We start from the raw sequence: 19296 nt of genomic DNA, 5'->3' as shown, positions 1-19296 counted from the left end.
TGTACAGATATTGTAAATGCAATCTGAAGGATAGCATATGACTGTATCTCATCTGAGCAGAAGTACACGCTAAGGAAATGCTCACTGACTGAAAACAGATATGAAGCAGGTTTAAGAATGCTCTGCTCAGTAGTCTCAGGTGAATAGTGGACCATATCATCAAATCTCTGCAATAACATCCTAACTCTCACTTTCGTTAAAGCTCAGTAAATACACAGACTGTTATATCTTGTTCCATTAATCTAGCTTTTCTTACAATCTCTTATTTTTGGAAAACATATCTAATGTTATGTTTTTAACATTAATCAAAACATTAATACAGTTTTGATTTCTCTTACTGAGCAACTCACTAAGTGCCATTAGTAGTTCTTCCTCAGAAAGCTTTAATCATCAGTGATTTTTTTCCCCCTAAGATTGGAATTAGGTATCATCTTGCTACAAATAATTCTGTGCAGGACTCTGTGTTATAAGCTGGCTTTTGCAATTCCATTGATGTCTTTTCAGTTCATGTAGTTCAGAGTTCATAAAGCCTACGGTGGAAGCTATTGGTACAAGAATTTTAATCATGAATTTTATTATATGTTCCTGCAACCAAAAATGTGCTAATTAGTAATTACATCAGAGTGGGAGAAAGGCGTTTGAACTATTAATTTAACCTGAATTAATAAAATGCAAAATTAATATATTTTTTGTGTGTCTTTGAGTCGACAAAGTGGCCATGTTTCTTGATACTGGAATTTGAAGTATTTTAGAAGTACTGCCTTAAAATTTTAAGAAACAAATAAGATTAATATTGTCAGCTTATTAAAATTATGTATTTATATATTTGCAGAAGACATAAAATATATAATTTTAAGTTAGAAGTAGCTTGATAGTTATACAGAGGTGAACTAAAATTGGAGTATCTTAGATGAAGGAAGGAGTGATGATTATGTTATTTATTTTGGACATGATTGCTATAGACTTCATGACATAATGGTAAATGCAAATTGTCCAGAATTTATATCCTTCATCAACATTTTTACCTTTTTTTTAGTTCAAAATACTTTCTTTACTGAAGAGCAGGGTATTTGACTAAATTGCTACTTGCATGGAAATAATGATAGGAGGAAGAATTTTGGAAATAGAGAAAAATTGAATGATTGAAATTAGGAATCCAAAAATAACATGATCCAATTAAAACTTGCCAAAAGCACATTGTGTTTTCTTCTTGCTTTTCCTCGGATTATATTAAAGAAAAATTGAATAAATTTATTTTCAAAATCTTATAACATATGATTATGTTATTATTCCACAATATATGCTATTTGAAGAATCTTCTCACAAAGAAAATTAGTCTTTAAAGAGTTATTCATTTCCACATTTACTTAACCTCAATACTATTAAAATATAAAAAAGGAATTATTTAGTCACAGTTATGCAACATTTGAGTATATCTTTTCTGTTAACTTCCACCATGTCTTGTTATTGTGACTGTTGTCTTACTTATGATTGACTAGTTTCATATCAAAATATAGCATTATTATCTTAAAAATATTATTCCCTAAATTGCCAGAAAACCTTATAATACTTTCCTGTGTAGCAGTAAAGATGGAAAATTAATAAATGAGTAAAATAATTATTTGAAATGTTTAGAAAAGATAAGTATTTATTCAACAGTTATTATTAATTTCTTATTTGAATATGAATTAATGAAAAGTACAGTAAAATAAATGGTGGAAAATTTAGATATTTTGGAAATTTTATATATATATATATATATATATAAATAATATGAATGATGACTACATGCCAACACTATTCCATGAGACAGTCTAGAATTATTGATCATATTTTAGGTAATAAGATCAATAGTGTTACTTTATTTTGAAAATCAGAAGTTTTACAGTAAGTACCACCATGTTTGGGTATAAGAATATATGAGGAAGGACAGGAGACTTGTAACTACTTAACTCTTTATCAGAAAGGAATTGGGATAAAATTTGCTCTACAGTAATATCTTAGAGAATTTAGTCTCCTAAGTAACTTGATCAAACTAGTAAGCAAACATTGCAGTTCACTTTAGGTAAGATTGTTTTTGGGTTTTGGAAAGAGCTTTCTTTTCTTGTTGATATGTTATACAAAAAAAAGAAGATATATAATGTTATATTAAGGGTGGAACTACTGGGGCTAGCCCTAATTTTAGACTCAGGGTTCACATAATGTGAAGTGAAATAGAAAACCTGCTAAGTAGTCCCATACCTCATTGCCTAACTGCAGTAGTGAGTTAAACTTTTAACCCAGTTCTTAAGGGGCCTGTAGTATCAGCATCACCTGGGTATTTGTTCTATAAATTCAGATTCTTGGGCTTCACCTGAGACCTAATGGATGGTAAATTCTGGGGCTCGGGCCCACCAATATGTATATTAAGGACCCCTCCAATATTTCTGATAACTATTAAAGTTTGAGAAACAAAGTTCTAATTAATTAAAGATACTAAGGAATGGTAGCAAAGTATCTGGTTAGCCTCTTCACCCTTACTTGATCCAAATACTTTTCATTCATTTATTATCTCCTGGAGAGAAGAGAAGGAAAAGTACAGATATGTTCATGATTGAATGACAAGAAATATACTTCCGGTTGATATAGGAATGAAAAGAACACATTAGGAGCCTGGATGGAAGTGAAAGTCATTCAGTCGTGTCTGACTCTTTGTGACCCCATGGACTATACAGTCCATGGAATTCTCCAGCCCAGAATACTGGAGTGGGTAGCCTTTCCCTTCTCCAGGAGATCTTCCCAACCCAGGGATCAAACCAAAGTCTCCTGCATTGCAGGCAGATTCTTTACCAGCTGAGCCACAAAAAAAACCTTGGATGGAAACGTTTGTATAAAAGAGTGCAGAGACAAGCAAGATGCTGGGAATGAACTTTCTTCCATATTACCATTTTGTCTAATATCAATTTTATATAATGGTAAACCATTACAAGGACAATAATAATTTATCGTGAATTTTCCTTTTGAGCAAGATTTTCTTTTTGAGCACTTTCAACAAAATAAATAACAAGTACTATGTTATAGCAAATAATTTTGAGATTGACATTTCAAGGCTTTTTGATGTATTCATATTTTGTGTTTCTCCTGAAATCTTTTTTTCTGTGTTGACTTTAGAATAATATTTAGAATGATATGCCTTTATAATAGTACGTATGCTCCTGCAAACTCTATCTTTGTGTAAAAGGGATATTTGGTTAACATGAGGACTGTCATATATAAGGGTTAATAGTTGGATACCACTTACATGTATATAAATTAACTCCTCACCTTATGCATTTTTATTAATTTAGCTTGATGCTCACCAGAAGCTATTCCTTGGACGATAAACATTACTACAGATCTCACTTAGCTACTTTTGTTGTGGTTATGACCAAAGACAAGAACCGTACTTAAACATGTTTTCTGGCTAAACAGAAAGACTTGTCTTCCTCCTGCCTCTCACATTTCCCTGGTCCATTATGAATGAGGTGGGGAAGTGCGAAGGGTAAGGCCCCTAGACTAAGCATATGACACACAATCCAAAATGGAGTAAGGAACGTGTCTTGGCAAGCTCTCAGTGCCCTGTTACACTGATCGTCCTTTTCTGGTCAAGAGACAGCACGTACTGCCATCCGTGTTTCCCATCAGACACATATTCACCTTCAGGTCACTGGGAATGACATCGCTGCGTTACAGGACAGGGACAGGGAGAATGTGTTACTACTTCCTCAGTTAAGGTCACTTGCATGTGCTGTGGTTCTTCTTAATCATTCTCAGTGATGATGTTCTGATGATTTTATCAGCTCCTTCTTAAACAAACATTCACACTTGAAATTCAAGTTAATGTTTAATATATTTAAAACCTTAAGTTGATGAGCTCCTACTTATTTAGTCACCTGTCTGGCCAAAATATAAAGGTTATTTTATTATATGGGACATAAAAACCACTCTTATTTTGCTCTTTTATAATTTATAAAATTACCTCATCTGTTAGTAATGGTGGACAATATGATACAATTTAATCTATATTTTATGTTGTAGATATGAAGGAATCTTTGAGAAATACCTAAGGGTACTTACATCTGTTCCAGTATCTATATCCTTTTTTATAATGATGATAACCTAGGTACAAATTTAAGATATGCATTTGTTTTTTTACACCAAATTTCAAATTGAATATTTAAATTGTCACTTTATGAATTAGAGAATATATGTTTTGAGTAGGTGAAAGTTCAGATCAGATAGATCAGTCGCTCAGTCGTGTCCGACTCTTTGCGACCCCATGGACTGCAACATGCCAGGCCTCCCTGTCCATCAACAACTCCCAGAGTTTACTCAAACTCATGTCCATTGAGTCGGTGATGCCATCCACCCATCTCATCCTCTGCCGTCCCCTTCTCCGCTCGCCTTCAATCTTTCGCAGCATCACGGTCTTTTCAAATGAGTCAGTTCTTCACATCAGGTGGCCAAAGTATTGGAGTTTCAGCTTCAGCATCCGTCCTTCCAATGACTGTTCAGGACTGATTTCCTTTAGGATGGACTGGTTGGATCTCCTTGCAGTTCAAGGGACTCTCAAGAGTCTTCTCGAACACCAGAGTTCAAAAGCGACAATTCTTTGGTGCTCAGCTTAGACTTATAGATTCATATATTAATGCCGGTAATATAGATGACTATTTTGATTGGTTAACTGTGTACTGAGTCATCTTAATTACTTGAGATGTGGACGAAATCAAAAAGTAAAATGCTTAAGTTACTTTGAGGAGCCCACAATAATAATGTAAAGGATATATTAAATTTACTGAATTCTCCTAGACTAAAAATAAAATAAAATGCTTAGTCTAGGAAATACAACATCTGAATTGATGAAATGTCTGAGAAATACATCTGAATGTCTGCCTTCGAGTATGTAATGGCTACTAATTAAAATAGTACACCAAAGAATTGCAGCACCTCTTAATGTTTAAATTTCCTAACCCACTTTGGCGTTATTAATTCTCAAATAAATAATTTGTAATGGACAGGCCACCTGTAATTGACTCAGTGTATGTCAGAAAGCATAGATGTGGAACCAGAAAAATCAGTTTAAATGTCATATCATCACTTAGCATGTCTCACTGAGACTCAGAGTCTTCATCTTTAAACCCGAGGAAACTTCTACCTCAGAGTGTTAGTTAGAGGCATTAGTGAAATAAAGCAGGGAACTTGTCAACCACAGCACCTTCCATGTAGAGAGTACTTAGGAAACCTCAGTGCTCTTTCTCTGTATTGTTTTGTTTTTAGCTTTCCTTTGTGTCAACACACTGACAAAACAATTGTACCTGTTTCTGCATATTCAGATAGATGCCTATTGCTTCACTGCGGCTTTGAAAAGTGACTTGTTGAGACAAAAGGATGCTCCAAATTTCAGCATCTCTTCCTGATTCTACTTTGAAACTACTTTAAGTATAAGATCTCTTTCTCTGGCAGTGAGAAGCCTGAGGCTTTTCTTTGACTACTTTCAGTCTGATTGCTGCCTTGGGTACTTCACAGCTCTTCTTTCCTGTCTTTCAGTGTCTCATGCCAAGCACCTGTTGCCCTAGCCCTTCATTTCAAATTCCCATCATCATGTTTCACTCTTCATTGGCCCTGACATTTGTCTTGACCTAGACAAGAGACATATTCATTCTAAGTTCTTTTACTGACAGTAGAGTCACTAAGCATTCTTCAGCAGCTCTGGGAAAGGTCTTAGTAATGTTTGAGTGGGTTCAACTAGCCTGTTTCGGGGATTGCTGTTAAATACGATGTTTGACAAAAGTACTACCAATATTTACATAAGAAGCAGCACTCAGCATATTGTGAGATCTACAGGAACAAAATGATCCAAAGAATATTCCTAGCTTAAGGTAAATTACTTGGAAAATGATCTGATCAAAACTAACCTACAGTGAAAATCCTGTGAGTCAGATGGAATCAGTGAAGAGTGGCACATTCTTATGAAGGTGTCAATTTTTAGATCAGGTCCACAATTTCTAAAATTGATACTCTAGCCAGTGTTTTCTAAAGAAGATTGTTTGCTTGTCATGTCAAACAGTGTGCATTAACTAGAAAAATGAAAACGACAGCAATACATTTATGTATATAAGTAAGACAGAAACATAGTTGAAAGGAAATGTTATAATTATGGGATCAGAGAGAGTGACCAGTTCAGCAGATTTCTAGGACTCAGCTTTAGAGAACTAATAAGTGAATTTATGGAACCGTATGAAGGTAAAAAGGGAATTTCTTCTGCTGTATCACTGATCAGAAGAGAGAGCATTACTGGAAAAGTGAAACACGGGAAGGGGGAATCTCCAGGGAATAAGACCATTTTCTTTTTTTTTCTTCACTAGCCATCATGTTTTCTGTCACAGGTACTAAGATAATCTACTCAGGCCATAAGAAGCCACACCCTTGGTTTATCTCCCATTCAGGGTTCCTGAAAATTCCCATTCTCTGAACTGCATTCTTTTCCATCTCTATAGCATACTTAGGAAAAGCTGAGGAAATTTAGCTTAATGGGACTCTTTCAGGAAAATTCCCTACTTGAGACTTTAAACCTGTCATTATTCTTTCTTGTCACTAACATATACCAAGATCTGTATGTTCCCTTCCCTAAGAGAAAGTATATATATATATATATTCTAAGAAAATATGTAAGGTCAACAAACTCCCATATTAAAGCCCATTTATTAAGAAAGCATGCTTGTTTGCTTATGACATTTAGAAAATGGAGGAAATTCTTTGCTCCTCAGGGTCTGAAATGCAGTGAGAGAAACGGATTTGTTATCACCATAAGTCCATGATTTGACTCTGAGGAAAGACGTAAGAATATCAGAATATCTACCTCCTGTTCACATTTGCTTTGCTGGGCCTGCAAATTGTTGCTATTGTTTTTAGTCACTAAGTCATGTCCAACTTTTTGTGACTGTAGCCTGCCAGGCTTCATGTCCATGGGATTTCCCAGGCACGAATACTGGAGTGGGTTGCCATGCCCTCCTCCAGGGGATCTCCCTACTCAAGGATCCAACCTGTGTCTCCTGCATTGGCAGGCAAATTCTTTACCATTAAGCTGCCTAGGAAGCCCAGACCTGCAGATACTCGACTGAAAAGAGCTGGTAAATTCTCTGCATCATTCCCAGTTACCAAACAAGTTGGGCCCAGAATCATTAGATTATGGCACATTCTGATTTGCTGGAATCAAATTGGAACTCATGAATCAGTTTGAGTAATATTTGGGGAGAACCTGAAACTGTATTTAATGAGAATAAAGACTATGTGAGATCTTTGACAAGTTTACGTAGAGGAGGCAGCCCCATTCTTGGCAGATGCTAAGACGCTAGGTCAGAGGTTAGAAACGAGGCTCCATGTTGTTGCCTTTCCATGTTTATCAAAGGCATGATGATTTTAATATCCCACATTGTCATGGAGTTTCAAACTTTACAAAATGTTTCAAGTTTCCCTTTCTTTGTTTCACAAATAGCTCGTTAGTGTTGACCTGGAAAGACTCTTTATTGTCATTTTACATCTAAGGAAACGAAGCTTGAAGTTTTGTGGTTAATTGTTGTTCAATCCCTCAGTTGTGTCTGACTCTTTACGACCCCATGGACTGTAGCATGCTAGACTTCCATGTCCTTCACCATCTCCTGGAGCTTGCTCACATTCATCTCCATTGAGTCAGTGATGCCATCCAACCATCTTGTCCTCTGTCATCCCCTTCTTCTGTCTTTGAACTTTCTCAGCATCAGGCTCTCTCCTAATGAGTCAGCTCTTTGCATCAGGTGGCCAAAGTATTAGAACTTTAGCATCTGTCCTTCTAATGAATATTCAGGATTGATTTCCTTTAGGATTGATTGGTTTGATCTCATTTAGGATTGACTGGTTTGTGGTTAATAAGGACATCTTATTCTAGAATCTAGATTTGTTTTTCATTTCTTCATATTATGCCATTCCTAAGAAATAGGACAATTTCTCCAGGTGAGGCCACAGTCAGCAAGGTATTAAAATGGCTATAAACATAAAAAATTCAAACTTTGAACAGAAGACATTAAGGTTATATTTTAGTAAGACCTTCTTGATTTTAATTGTTACATAATACTTGAATACATCATGAATGTATGAATGGGAAATGTTAAGTGAGTTCACAATAAAATACAAGCAAACACATAAAATGACAATCTTATAAACAATCTTATAACTATTAAAAGTTTATTTTATTTATTAACTAATTTTATAGCTATTGCTATTTGACTGCAGCTTTTTAAAAATAGAAGTTACTATTCTCTTAACCATGATTCAGATGTTTATTAATAGACCCCATTTTACCGGTGAAAGTTCAGGATTCTTTTGGAAAGTGATGTCAGTTCAAATATTTATTAGCTTTATTTTCTTCCACTTGTATATTCAAGACATTGTGCTGAGATATGAGCTCATCCAAATTATCTCTACATCCCTGTCTTCTCTCAGTAAATATTATAGTTCTGACAAATATTTACCCACCAACTGCAATGTGAAAGCATTGGGAATGTATTTTCCCCAGTTATTTATATATTAATTTTTGGTCAAGCATCTATGGGATCAAGTGCCCCCCATTTTACTCTAGTTTACCTTCTAAAGCAGAGCTGTCCAATAGAACTTCCTGTGATGATAGAAACATTCAGTCTCTGCTCCATAAATTGAGTGGTCAATAGCCAAATGTGGCTACTGAGAACCTGAAAGGTGGCTAGTGCGATGAAGGAAATTGATTTTCAATTATATATAGTATAATTTATTTAAATTTAAATAGCCACGTGTGGTTAGTGGCAATCAGGCAGTAAAGTCTTAAAAGGATAACATATTTTCTGAACCCAAGCAGGAGGCAGTGAAATTTACAAGCATGAAGAAAGAACTAGAGCACAGGCTCTAAATCCGGATGCTCTCCATTCAAATCCTTTTTAGATGCAAGTTATTTGATGTTTTAAGCCTTAATTTCCTCTTGAAATGAGTGTGATGAGCATGTAGTTTGATAGACAGTTGTGAAAGTTGAATTATAATTTACATATAGCATTAAGTGGGCTTCCCAGGTGGCACAGTGGCAAAAAATCCACCTGCCAATGCAGAAGAGGCAAGACACACTCATTTGATCCCTGGGTTGGGAGAATTCCCTGGAGTAGGAAATGGCAACCCACTCCAGTATCCTTGCCTGGAAAATTCCATGGACAGAGGAACGTGGCAGGCAACAGCCCATGGGATCCAAAGAATCAGACACGACTGAGCTCATACACGCATACATGGCATTAAGTGCAGTTCCTGAAATAAATATTAGTCATTATTATAATATTGGAGAGGAAGAATGCTTTTGGTAAGAATAATAGAAACAGTCGACTTTTACAGTCATTGAAAGCATGTTTGACTTACGTGATCAAATTGTATAACATAAAAGCTCTCATTTATGATTTAGTGCCTGACCATATTGTATTTGAGCAAGCTGAATTCTGGATGCCATGCTTTGCTTCTTAATATGCTTTAAGCTGCTAGGTATTAGGACTTAGGATTTCTGTTTATCAGAAATCTGACTTTTTAAAAATGAGATTTTTACTCTGCGCCTCACAGGGGAGACTAAAAGCACTTAGTTATAAGTAGGTCCCTAAGTCTCTGTCTTAAATAACTTAATTGAAAAACCTAAGGACTAGGAGATTATAATGATTTTTATAGTAGAGAAACTATATTGAAAAGTCTGATCAGAATTATTTCTGGCATAGACAATAACTTATCTTTAGGATTGTCCAGTTTATCTTGAAAGTTTTTCATTATATAATATTTATTTAATAGCAAATTAGTAACAAAAGAAACTCTACTATAGGATGTTTTGTCAAATAGGTAACTACCATATTTCACCAAATCTAAGTCATCATCAATTGTAAAAAAAAGTTTCTGATCACTATTTTCAGGCCACACTGGAAAAAAAAAAAAAAAGAAAGAAAAAGTAAAATCCCAGTATAAATGTAAAAGATGGTATGGAAAATCTAGTCTTAACAATATTAAATATGAAATATGTATGCATTTTGTTCAACAGAATAAAATGATAAACTAATCATATGTAAACAAAATAGAGATACAACAAACATTATTTTCATGAATCATAGCAAAACTGCTGCTTTCTAATTGTTAAACTGTTTGCTGGGGAAGCATCTGAAACAAGTTGCAATAGAAATAGCCAATATTTAAAAAAATATGAGTGGTATTTTCCATTTATCTATATCTATCAGAAGATAGAGAAATGTGAATTTACATGGTTTAACACCTTTTGATGTAATAAACAATACTAACCAGGAAATTTGAATTGTTGGGTTTTTTCCTGAGTTGAGCTGGTTACTGACTCTACCAGCAAAAGAGAAGAAAATTATTTCAAAGGTAAAAGAAAAGAAAACATTTTTCTAGAAATTTCCCTTAAACTTTCCTCTTTTGGTAATATATAAAAGGTTATTATAGAATATCAGAGAGAAAAAAAGAGAATGTTTTCACTTGTATCTTTTTTACCAGTCTACCTGGAAGTTCAGTACAATGCTTTTATCTGTTATTCTAGATCTCATAGTATGTTACCCTCCTCCCACCCTTAATACTTTATGACCCTTCTGTAAAATATATTTTATACGTTCTAGCTGTAATTCTATTGTAAACTAAGTCAAATTGTGTTAGTTATTAAATCATAATAACCACAACAATTTTAAGGAATACCTGCAGGGAAAAAATGAAGAAAAAATGATAACCTGTAACCTTTTTCTTCCTTTGAGGACTATTCAGTTCACTCAATTTCATTAGTGCTATGATGCAAATTAGAGGTTTGATTTTTGGTATCAGTAATGTGGGAAAAAGCTGGTGTTGAAAAGACCATTTTGTATTTTCAATCTACTATGAAAGGGACTTCAAATTTTAATTCAATATTTAAATGACATTTAATGAGTATATTGTGATAACTATTGACAAAGTAAAGCATAATTTCAATTTTAATAGTTTCCAAATTATCTAAACACTCTGCTTTAATATTTGGTGAGGTGGTTCTGTATTATGTAGAATTAAACATCTGTTGATGTCTCATCAAGTACTTACTATTATGAATTTTCTAGCTTTAAAACTGTAAAGCTTTAAATTCTTTTTTAAAACTGTAAAAAAGAATTTTACTAAAATTCTTTTAGTCTTTGTATCTTTGTTGCTGCTCTTTTTAGCATAATAAATCTAGGAAACAAAATATCTATATGGTATAACAGAACCCAGCATATATATATGACTACTACTATTATTGCTTAGGGCTAGTGCACTGGGACGACCCAGAGGGATGGTATGGGGAAGGAGGAGGGAGGAGGGTTCAGGATGGGGAACACATGTATACCTGTGGCGGATTCATTTTGATATTTGGCAAAACTAATACAATTATGTAAAGTTTAAAAATAAAATAAAATTAAAAAAAAATAAAAGTAATATTTAGATTAAAAAATAAATAAAAATTATAATAGCATTCATAAATAATATGTATTGCTGTGTGTAAGTTACTGGTTTATAAACATTGTCTCTCTTCATCCTTAGAATAACCCCAATTAGTAGGTTACTGTGATTATTTCCATTTTGAAGATGAAGAAACTGCAGTTTTCAGATTAAGCAATGAGACATAAAGGCCTGTTGCTTAATCTATGAGGTTCAGATTTGAAGCCAGTTATTATAATTCCAGATTTTCCTTTATCATCATGTTACAGAGCTTCTGAGAAGGAAGGAGGTCACATGACACTGAACTTTTATCATCTTCTGCTATGTGTGAATGAATTGAGAATCTGTGAAATTACTCATACGAGGAGGTCATATTCCTCAATTCAGTCTTTCTTTTTTATTTCCTAATGAAGCTTTAGTTAATGTAGATACTTTACTAAGGAAGTTAAATTATTCTAAAAAACATGAAGATTGCATAAGTGAATTGAATTATTTCTTATGATATTGAAAAATAATTTTACAGGCTATTTAGGTTTATTCCTACAGATATTAGGAACTAAACTGATAGAGTATATTAACAGAATTAAAAAGTGCTCTAATTGGGAACTTACCTCATGACCTTTTAAAAATTAACACTAGAATTTAAAAAAATTAAAACACAGATTAAATAAGTATATTTGGTGCGTGTTTTGTTTTGATTTAGCTCCAAAAGTTGTACATTTGGTCAAGATAAGTTTTTTGATCCTTGCCTTAGTCTAGTGTTCTTTTTACTGTATTATTTCAAAAATGATTTTATTCAAGATTCTAGAGAGAGGGAGGAAACATTTTAAAGATATTTTGTTATTCTGTTTTTTCTTCAAACATTTATTTTTAATTAAAGGAAAATTGCTTTACACTATTGTGTTGGCATCTGCTATATATCACCATGAGTCAGTGTAGAATGTTCATGTGTCCCCTCTCTTTTTAACCTCCCTCCCACTTCTTACCCCTTCCCACCCCTCTAGGTTGTTATAAAGATTTTTTTAAAATATATATTAATCTATATATGCTTGGGTTTGAATTCTTATTTACAAAAGGGAAGAAAATGAAACAAAAGCAGTTCTAGAGTTCATGTCTGACTCAGTAGTAATCCAAATTCATCCACTATCTACCAAATACTATGAAATTTGATATGTGCTTTATAGGGTCATTCGAACAATATTATTTAGTAGTTTTGCAAGGAAAAGATGGTAGAGATAATAAAGTAGTTAGTACATGGTCTACTTATAGATAATGTCTTTTAGAAAAATGAAATGGAGCAAAGCAGCAGCCTATGTCATTGCTATCACTTTTCGCATAGTCAATGTGTGGCTCAATTTCACACCTATGCATTACATTGTCATTTCGTGTAGTTAGAAATTACATGTCATAATGATAAATCTTTGCAATTAAAATTGTATCATGCTTCAAATGCAGCCCTGTGGTGCTTAGGGAAAGGGGTGGATCAAGAACTAGTGTCTTGGCTCAAGTGCCTCTTAAAAATTAAGAAAATCTAACTATCACTTGTGCAAAATAAATACATCAGAGGTTGCAAAATAAGTTATCAACTCCCATTCATTAAAGATTATCTGCATAATTTAAGTAGCTATCCAAGTATTTTATGTATTTAATACGTATTACTGTGACAGTGACTTCTTATATTACATTTGGTTATTATTAAATATGAAATATTAAAAACTCTTTAAAACTGAATAGAATTTGTTGAACCATACATTTCAGTTCTGATGTCTGATTTAAATTTAAATCAGAGAGAGATTTAGTGTATATTTTCAGTTCATTTACATTTAATCTATTAAAATGTGACTTAGTAAGTTTTTCAATACCAGAGAAGACTTTGAAATAGTTTCCTTCTGAATCACAAAAATCTTAGAATTTTAAAGAGACAATGAGACATATATAATTGTCCAACTAATAGGGATTAAAAGTTCAAAAATAGTGTTTTAAAATTTCTCTTATGTAGATAAACATAAAGTTATGGCCCCCAAAATGATTTTTGAAAATATTTCTAATTAAAATAGTAAATGACTATATCAACTACTTTGTAAAGTTGAAAAAGTCCTGTGAACAAGATGCAATAAAATCAGTAAGATAAAAAGGGCATACGAAGTTGAAAATTGATAAATATCTATGCATATTGAGTTGACTCATTGGAAAAGACTCTGATGCTGGGAGGGATTGGAGGCAGAAGGATAAGGGGACGACAGAGGATGAGATGTCTGGATGGCATCACTGATTCAATGGACATGAGTCTTGAATGAACTCCCCGGGAGTTGGTGATGGACAGGGAGGCCTGGCGTGCTGTGATTCATGGGGTCGCAGAGTCGGACGGGACTGAGTGACTGAACTGAACTGAACTGATGCATATCTGTGATATTTTTATAAGAACCAACTCTGGTTGTTATGTACTCTGGTTAGCACTTCACCCATGAAGAAATGAAAAACAATCACAGCAAAATGAAGTAGATTTTGTTGTATCTAAAATATACCCTGAATGTGGCCATAAAGTAGGAAATAGTTTTGGAGGGGGCAAAGTAACAAAGAATAGAGGTCAGAAGTAAAATGATTGAAAGATTCTTCATCTAGAAATAAAATGTTTTTCCTGATAATGTTGATTTATGATCAAAACTAAAACCTATCATATGCCTTTTAGATGAGAAGGTATGTTTCTAAGATTATGCAAACAATATTTCCTATATGCTCTCTTCCAGTCTCAGCAGGATGAAATAATATAACAAACCTGATTTTTAAAACTTAATAGATTTGAAATTTCATACTAGCACTACAACTAACAAAGGAAATGTCAAGAACATCTAAGTCCTGTGCATCAGTTTCCTCATCTGAAAATGAGAACTGAATGACAAAATGAATTCAAACTACTTAGCATAGTGATTAGCACAAAATATATGGTAGTTCTCTTCCTGTCTCTTCCTTCTTTATATGATCCTCAGTGGTGTGGAAGTATTTAAGAGTATTAATTTCTTATCCTTACCACATCTATGTGCTGTGTTCTGTTGTGGTTGTGTTAGTCGCTCAGTCATGCCTGATTCTTTGCGACCCCATGGACTGCAGCCCACCAGGCTTCTTTGTCCATGGGATTTTCTAGGCAAGGATACTGGAGTGGGTTGCCACTTCCTACTCCAGGGATCTTCCCAACCCAGGGATTGAACCTGGGTCTCCTGCACTGAGGGCAGATTCTTTACTGACTGAGCTACCAGGGAAGCCCATGGTCTTTATTGACAGATATATTTAATTTTAGTAAACCCTAATCTCACTAGCAAATAGACGACTCGTATTTTCTTCCCACTTGTACATTGGCCATATCACTTAGTATCTCTTGTACTGAATTTTTAATTCTACAATGAAAGTTTTTTTTTTCATTTTTTGGTCTGTTTTTGTGTTTGTTTTTAATTTTATTTTCTTGATGATATCTACCTGCTATCTATCATCCTGGAAAGGTTCTGAGGCAAAGTGTGAGTCATATTTTCTTAGTGCTCAGTTTCCTTTCTTAGAACAAATGAGAGCATGGCATTAACCCTTCCAAATCAGCAGAGAATATTATATTTTTGTTTTCTAAACATTTAGGAACTGATGTTCAAGCTTGCTATTAAAAATGAAACTCCATGTGGGTATCTAGGGACTTTATTTGGGTTTGATTGTTCATTGTCTATTTATTTCCTAGCATAATTATAACAATGTGTCATGGCAATATTATCCACATGCATTTACATCTAGCTATGTGTTATTACAGCTAGACCCACCATTCTTATTTTGGGAGGGGTGAAGTAGAAAAGGATAGATTTATTACTTTGCCAAGTAAATGGGGCCACAGTGCACTAATGCTCTCAAAGCCATGTGTCCTAACTTGGAGAAGACAGTGAGAAGTTTTATAGTAATCATTCTAAGAGGGGATGATATGCTCATGGACATGCTTCTGATGGGTTGATGGTGAAGTTAGTAGGAGTCAACCTTCAGATCCAATAAGTCTGGGATCCACATGCTTATGGGCAGCATACCATCCTTAATTATTAACTTCTTTCACCTGGAGGGAGTTTCAGTCTCTCAGACAACTGGGCTGTGGCTGGAGTCAGGAGCGAATATTTAGTCTCATGGGATGGGGTCACGTGCTGTGTCCCTGTGCAGTCCCCTCTGTCCCCTTTGTAGATGAACTCATAGGAAACGTACTCAGCAGCCTGGAGGAAGAGCACAGGGCCGGCCAGGTTCTTAGTGTTCATGGTGATCACTTGATGTGGCCCTCCTCACATCCACCTTTGAGCTGATGGGGTTCAGGACACGACACCCTCAACTGTGGCACCTTGAATATTGTAAACTGAAGGAGCTGGAGAAAACAGCAGAAATAGAAAGGTCACTTTTACTGCCAAACTCTGGGCTCTCTGTGCACTGATGCCAAACAGAAATACAGAGACAGAGTTATGGAGGAGAGGGAAAGAGTGGCTTTATTTATTTGCCAGTTAAAGAGGGAACACAGTAGGCTAGAGCCTCAAGAACTGTGCCCCTGACCCACTGTTACTTTAATAAATTATTTTACTGTCCTCTGCTAAGTCTGTGAAACCTCAGGAAAACAATGATGACAACAACAACAACAAAAATATGAATGACTTTTTGAGAGGAAAAGAACAGCTGAGCAATAAAACCAATTTAGTTAGTTTTTGAATGTTGAATTTAAGCCAAGGTTTCCCGGTGGTGCCAAGCAAATCCTATTCATTTTTGTTCATTTCTTAATTTCTTAGTTCCTCTCAAAGTATTCAAATGCCTCTGCTGGGTAGAGCTCCCAATTCAGCTAAGAATTTGTCTCCCCATAGATTACTTTTATACTGTATCTGAAACTCATTAATCATTGTATCCTTTCAAATCCCCATTACACAAGCAAGAATGGGATTTAAATGCCTAGGTATCTCATGCTTAGTTCTAAATAAGCAGGAACAATACAAGGTGCATTTTTCACCTCTCACTTACTGAACTTGCCATAAGAATATTTTAATAGCTTATTTTAAATAGCTAAGACTGATTTTTAAATATATTTTATGGATTAAAAAAAATAATTAAAACATCTACTTGTTTGTTTGAGAACTTGAACGTCTAAAGAAACAGCAGGCTGGTGCTGATAATGTTTTGGGAACTCAATTGCTGTAGCACGACTGGGGCTCCCTGTCAGTGTGTGAAACAGAAATGAACCACCGGTTGTCAAAACAGTAGAGATGTGGCAAAACTGCAGACAGGCGGTTTTGGTTTCTAGAGTCAGGTTCCACATGAAACTCAGGGGTTGCATTCTAAAATTAGGATCCTTACTCCAAAGATAAAAGCTTGGGAAAGCCTTCTTATGGCTTTTCACATATTGTTTGTAGACTTGTTTCATGTGTTTGTAGATATTTTTCACCCCGTAAGTAAGGCAGAGTGATCACCAGCTTAGACCAGTGATTGCATAGAACCAACATAAAGTCCCAAAATAGTTTTGTTGTTGTTGTTCTGTATACAATACCAAGGGTTTCTAATGAAAAGCTGCAAAGCAAACAATGGCCATGACTCTTGTTTGCATGGGGTGAATGCATATTTAGCAATTATTTCTATATCTTTTCTTCAATTCTTTGAATTCTAGGACTTAAAAATTAAAAAGTTGTGGTATATAAAACATTACTTGTTACATTAGATTACAGAATCAGCTTTCTATAAAACAATTGTAAGAATAAATTCAAGCAAGTGAACAAATTACATCTATTTCAAAATCTTAAAAAGAAAATAAACACAGACACACACCAGAAATAAGCAACAGATATTAGAAGAGCAAAGAAAAGCATAGAAAATAGGTTTATAAATATTTAATAGACAATAGAAAAAGGATATCTATATATCCCTCTCCATATATACGTAGATAGATATGAATATAGATCCACATATATTGTATCTCTCTCCAAATAAATGTAAAATATATATATATATGTATAGATGCATATGCATTAATATATTTATTATATTTATTTATTATATATACATATATTTATGTATCTGTGTATGTATAGTTTATAACTTTGATGCATAACCATGTATACTGTGATGTTTTTGACACATATCCTAGGAATATATAATCAAATAGTTATAATCCTACTTTTCTAATCATGGGCTGGGATAATGTTTGTCATTCAAAAACTCATTTTCATATGAAATTAATTTTATAGAAAGCAGTGTGGAACTCAGTAGACCGAGTGGCAAATGAGTAATTTATATATATTTATATCTATCAACATGGCACTGAAACCTTTTGTATGTCATGGGAAATGTGCCCACAGGCTGAAATGAATGTACTAAGGCATCACATGGGGAAAACATGCTGGAGGGGTTTTATTTGATGTTTTCAAACTGCTCTAGGGTCTGTCTTACAAGAACCCTTTCAGTTTTCTTTTCTTTTTCTTTTATATGTTTTAAAACACATGGCTTTCTTTTGAAATGTCCTGCCAAAAGAAAAAGTAAGAGTAAATTATAAATGAACTATGCAATCATATTTTCCTCTCTTTCTCTCTTCTCTCCCTCCTTCTCTCAACTACCTCTCTCACTTACACACACACCACATACACACACATTTTGAAGATTAACATTCCACTTTTGTGTGTGTATCTACACAGATAACTGCCACAGTCAACAGTCAGGATTTGTGAAGTCATATACCTAAATTTGAGATCACAAATTGTATTAACTGAGGGCAAATAACAGGGAGATGGCATGGAACTGTGTACCTGTTCCATGCACCTAAATTATCTTTTTGTCCATTTGTTAGTTTGTGTGTTTATTTATTTAAACCTATTAGAAGATTGACATTTTTCTTCCACTAAAGGAGAAGATTAAAAGTACTTTCTCCTTTTTTCTCTTAAGTTCAATTCAGTTCAGTTCAGTCGCTCAGTCGTGTCCAACTCTCTGTGACCCCATGAATCGCAGCACGCCAGGCTTCGTTGTCCATCTCCAACTCCCGGAGTTCACTCGGACTCACGTCCATCGAGTCAGTGATGCCATCCAGCCATCTCATCCTCTGTCGTCCCCTTCTCCTCCTGCCCCCAATCCCTCCCAGCATCAGAGTCTTTTCCAATGAGTCAACTCTTTGCATGAGGTGGCCAAAGTACTGGAGTTTCAGCTTTAGCATCATTCCTTCCAAAGAAATCCCAGGGCTGATCTCCTTCAGAGAATGGACTGGTTGGATCTCCTTGCAGTCCAAGGGACTCTCAAGAGTCTTCTCCAACACCACAGTTCAAAAGCATCAATTCTTCAGCGCTCAGCTTTCTTCAGAGTCCAAACCTCACATCCATACATGACCACTGGAAAAACCATTGCTAGAACTTTGATGGCAAAGTAATGTCTCCGCTTTTCAATATGCTATCTAGTTTGGTCATAACTTTCCTTCCAAGGAGTAAGCATCTTTTAATTTCATGTCTGCAGTCACCATCTGCAGTGATTTTGGAGCCCCAAAAATAAAGTCTGACACTGTTTCCACTGTTTCCCCATCTATTTCCCGTGAAGTGATGGGACCAGATGCCATGATCTTAGTTTTCCGAATGTTGAGCTTTAAGCCAACTTTTTCACTCTCCTCTTTCACTTTCAAGAGGCTTTTTAGTTCCTCTTCACTTTCTGCCATAAGGGTGGTGTCATCTACATATCTGAAGTTATTGATATTTCTCCCATTGAAAATAGGCTCCCTGTCACCCTAAATTTATACCTCAGACATTGTTTTACAGTCTGTAGAATAGGAAGAAGTGTCCTGCTGAA

General features: G+C 34.8%; 1 protein-coding gene across 6 annotated transcripts in view; it reads left to right on the top strand.

Moving 5' to 3' along the window:
* ERBB4 (erb-b2 receptor tyrosine kinase 4) overlaps positions 1-19296 on the top strand; it is a 1283620-nt gene that overhangs the window by 710064 nt on the left and 554260 nt on the right. The gene's annotated exons all lie outside the window — the stretch shown is intronic.

The sequence above is a fragment of the Bos javanicus genome, chromosome 2 (assembly GCF_032452875.1).
Source record: "Bos javanicus breed banteng chromosome 2, ARS-OSU_banteng_1.0, whole genome shotgun sequence".
Lineage (NCBI taxonomy): Eukaryota > Metazoa > Chordata > Mammalia > Artiodactyla > Bovidae > Bos > Bos javanicus.
Note: the sequence above shows the minus strand (reverse complement) of the source record. Positions and strands in the feature narration are given on the sequence as shown.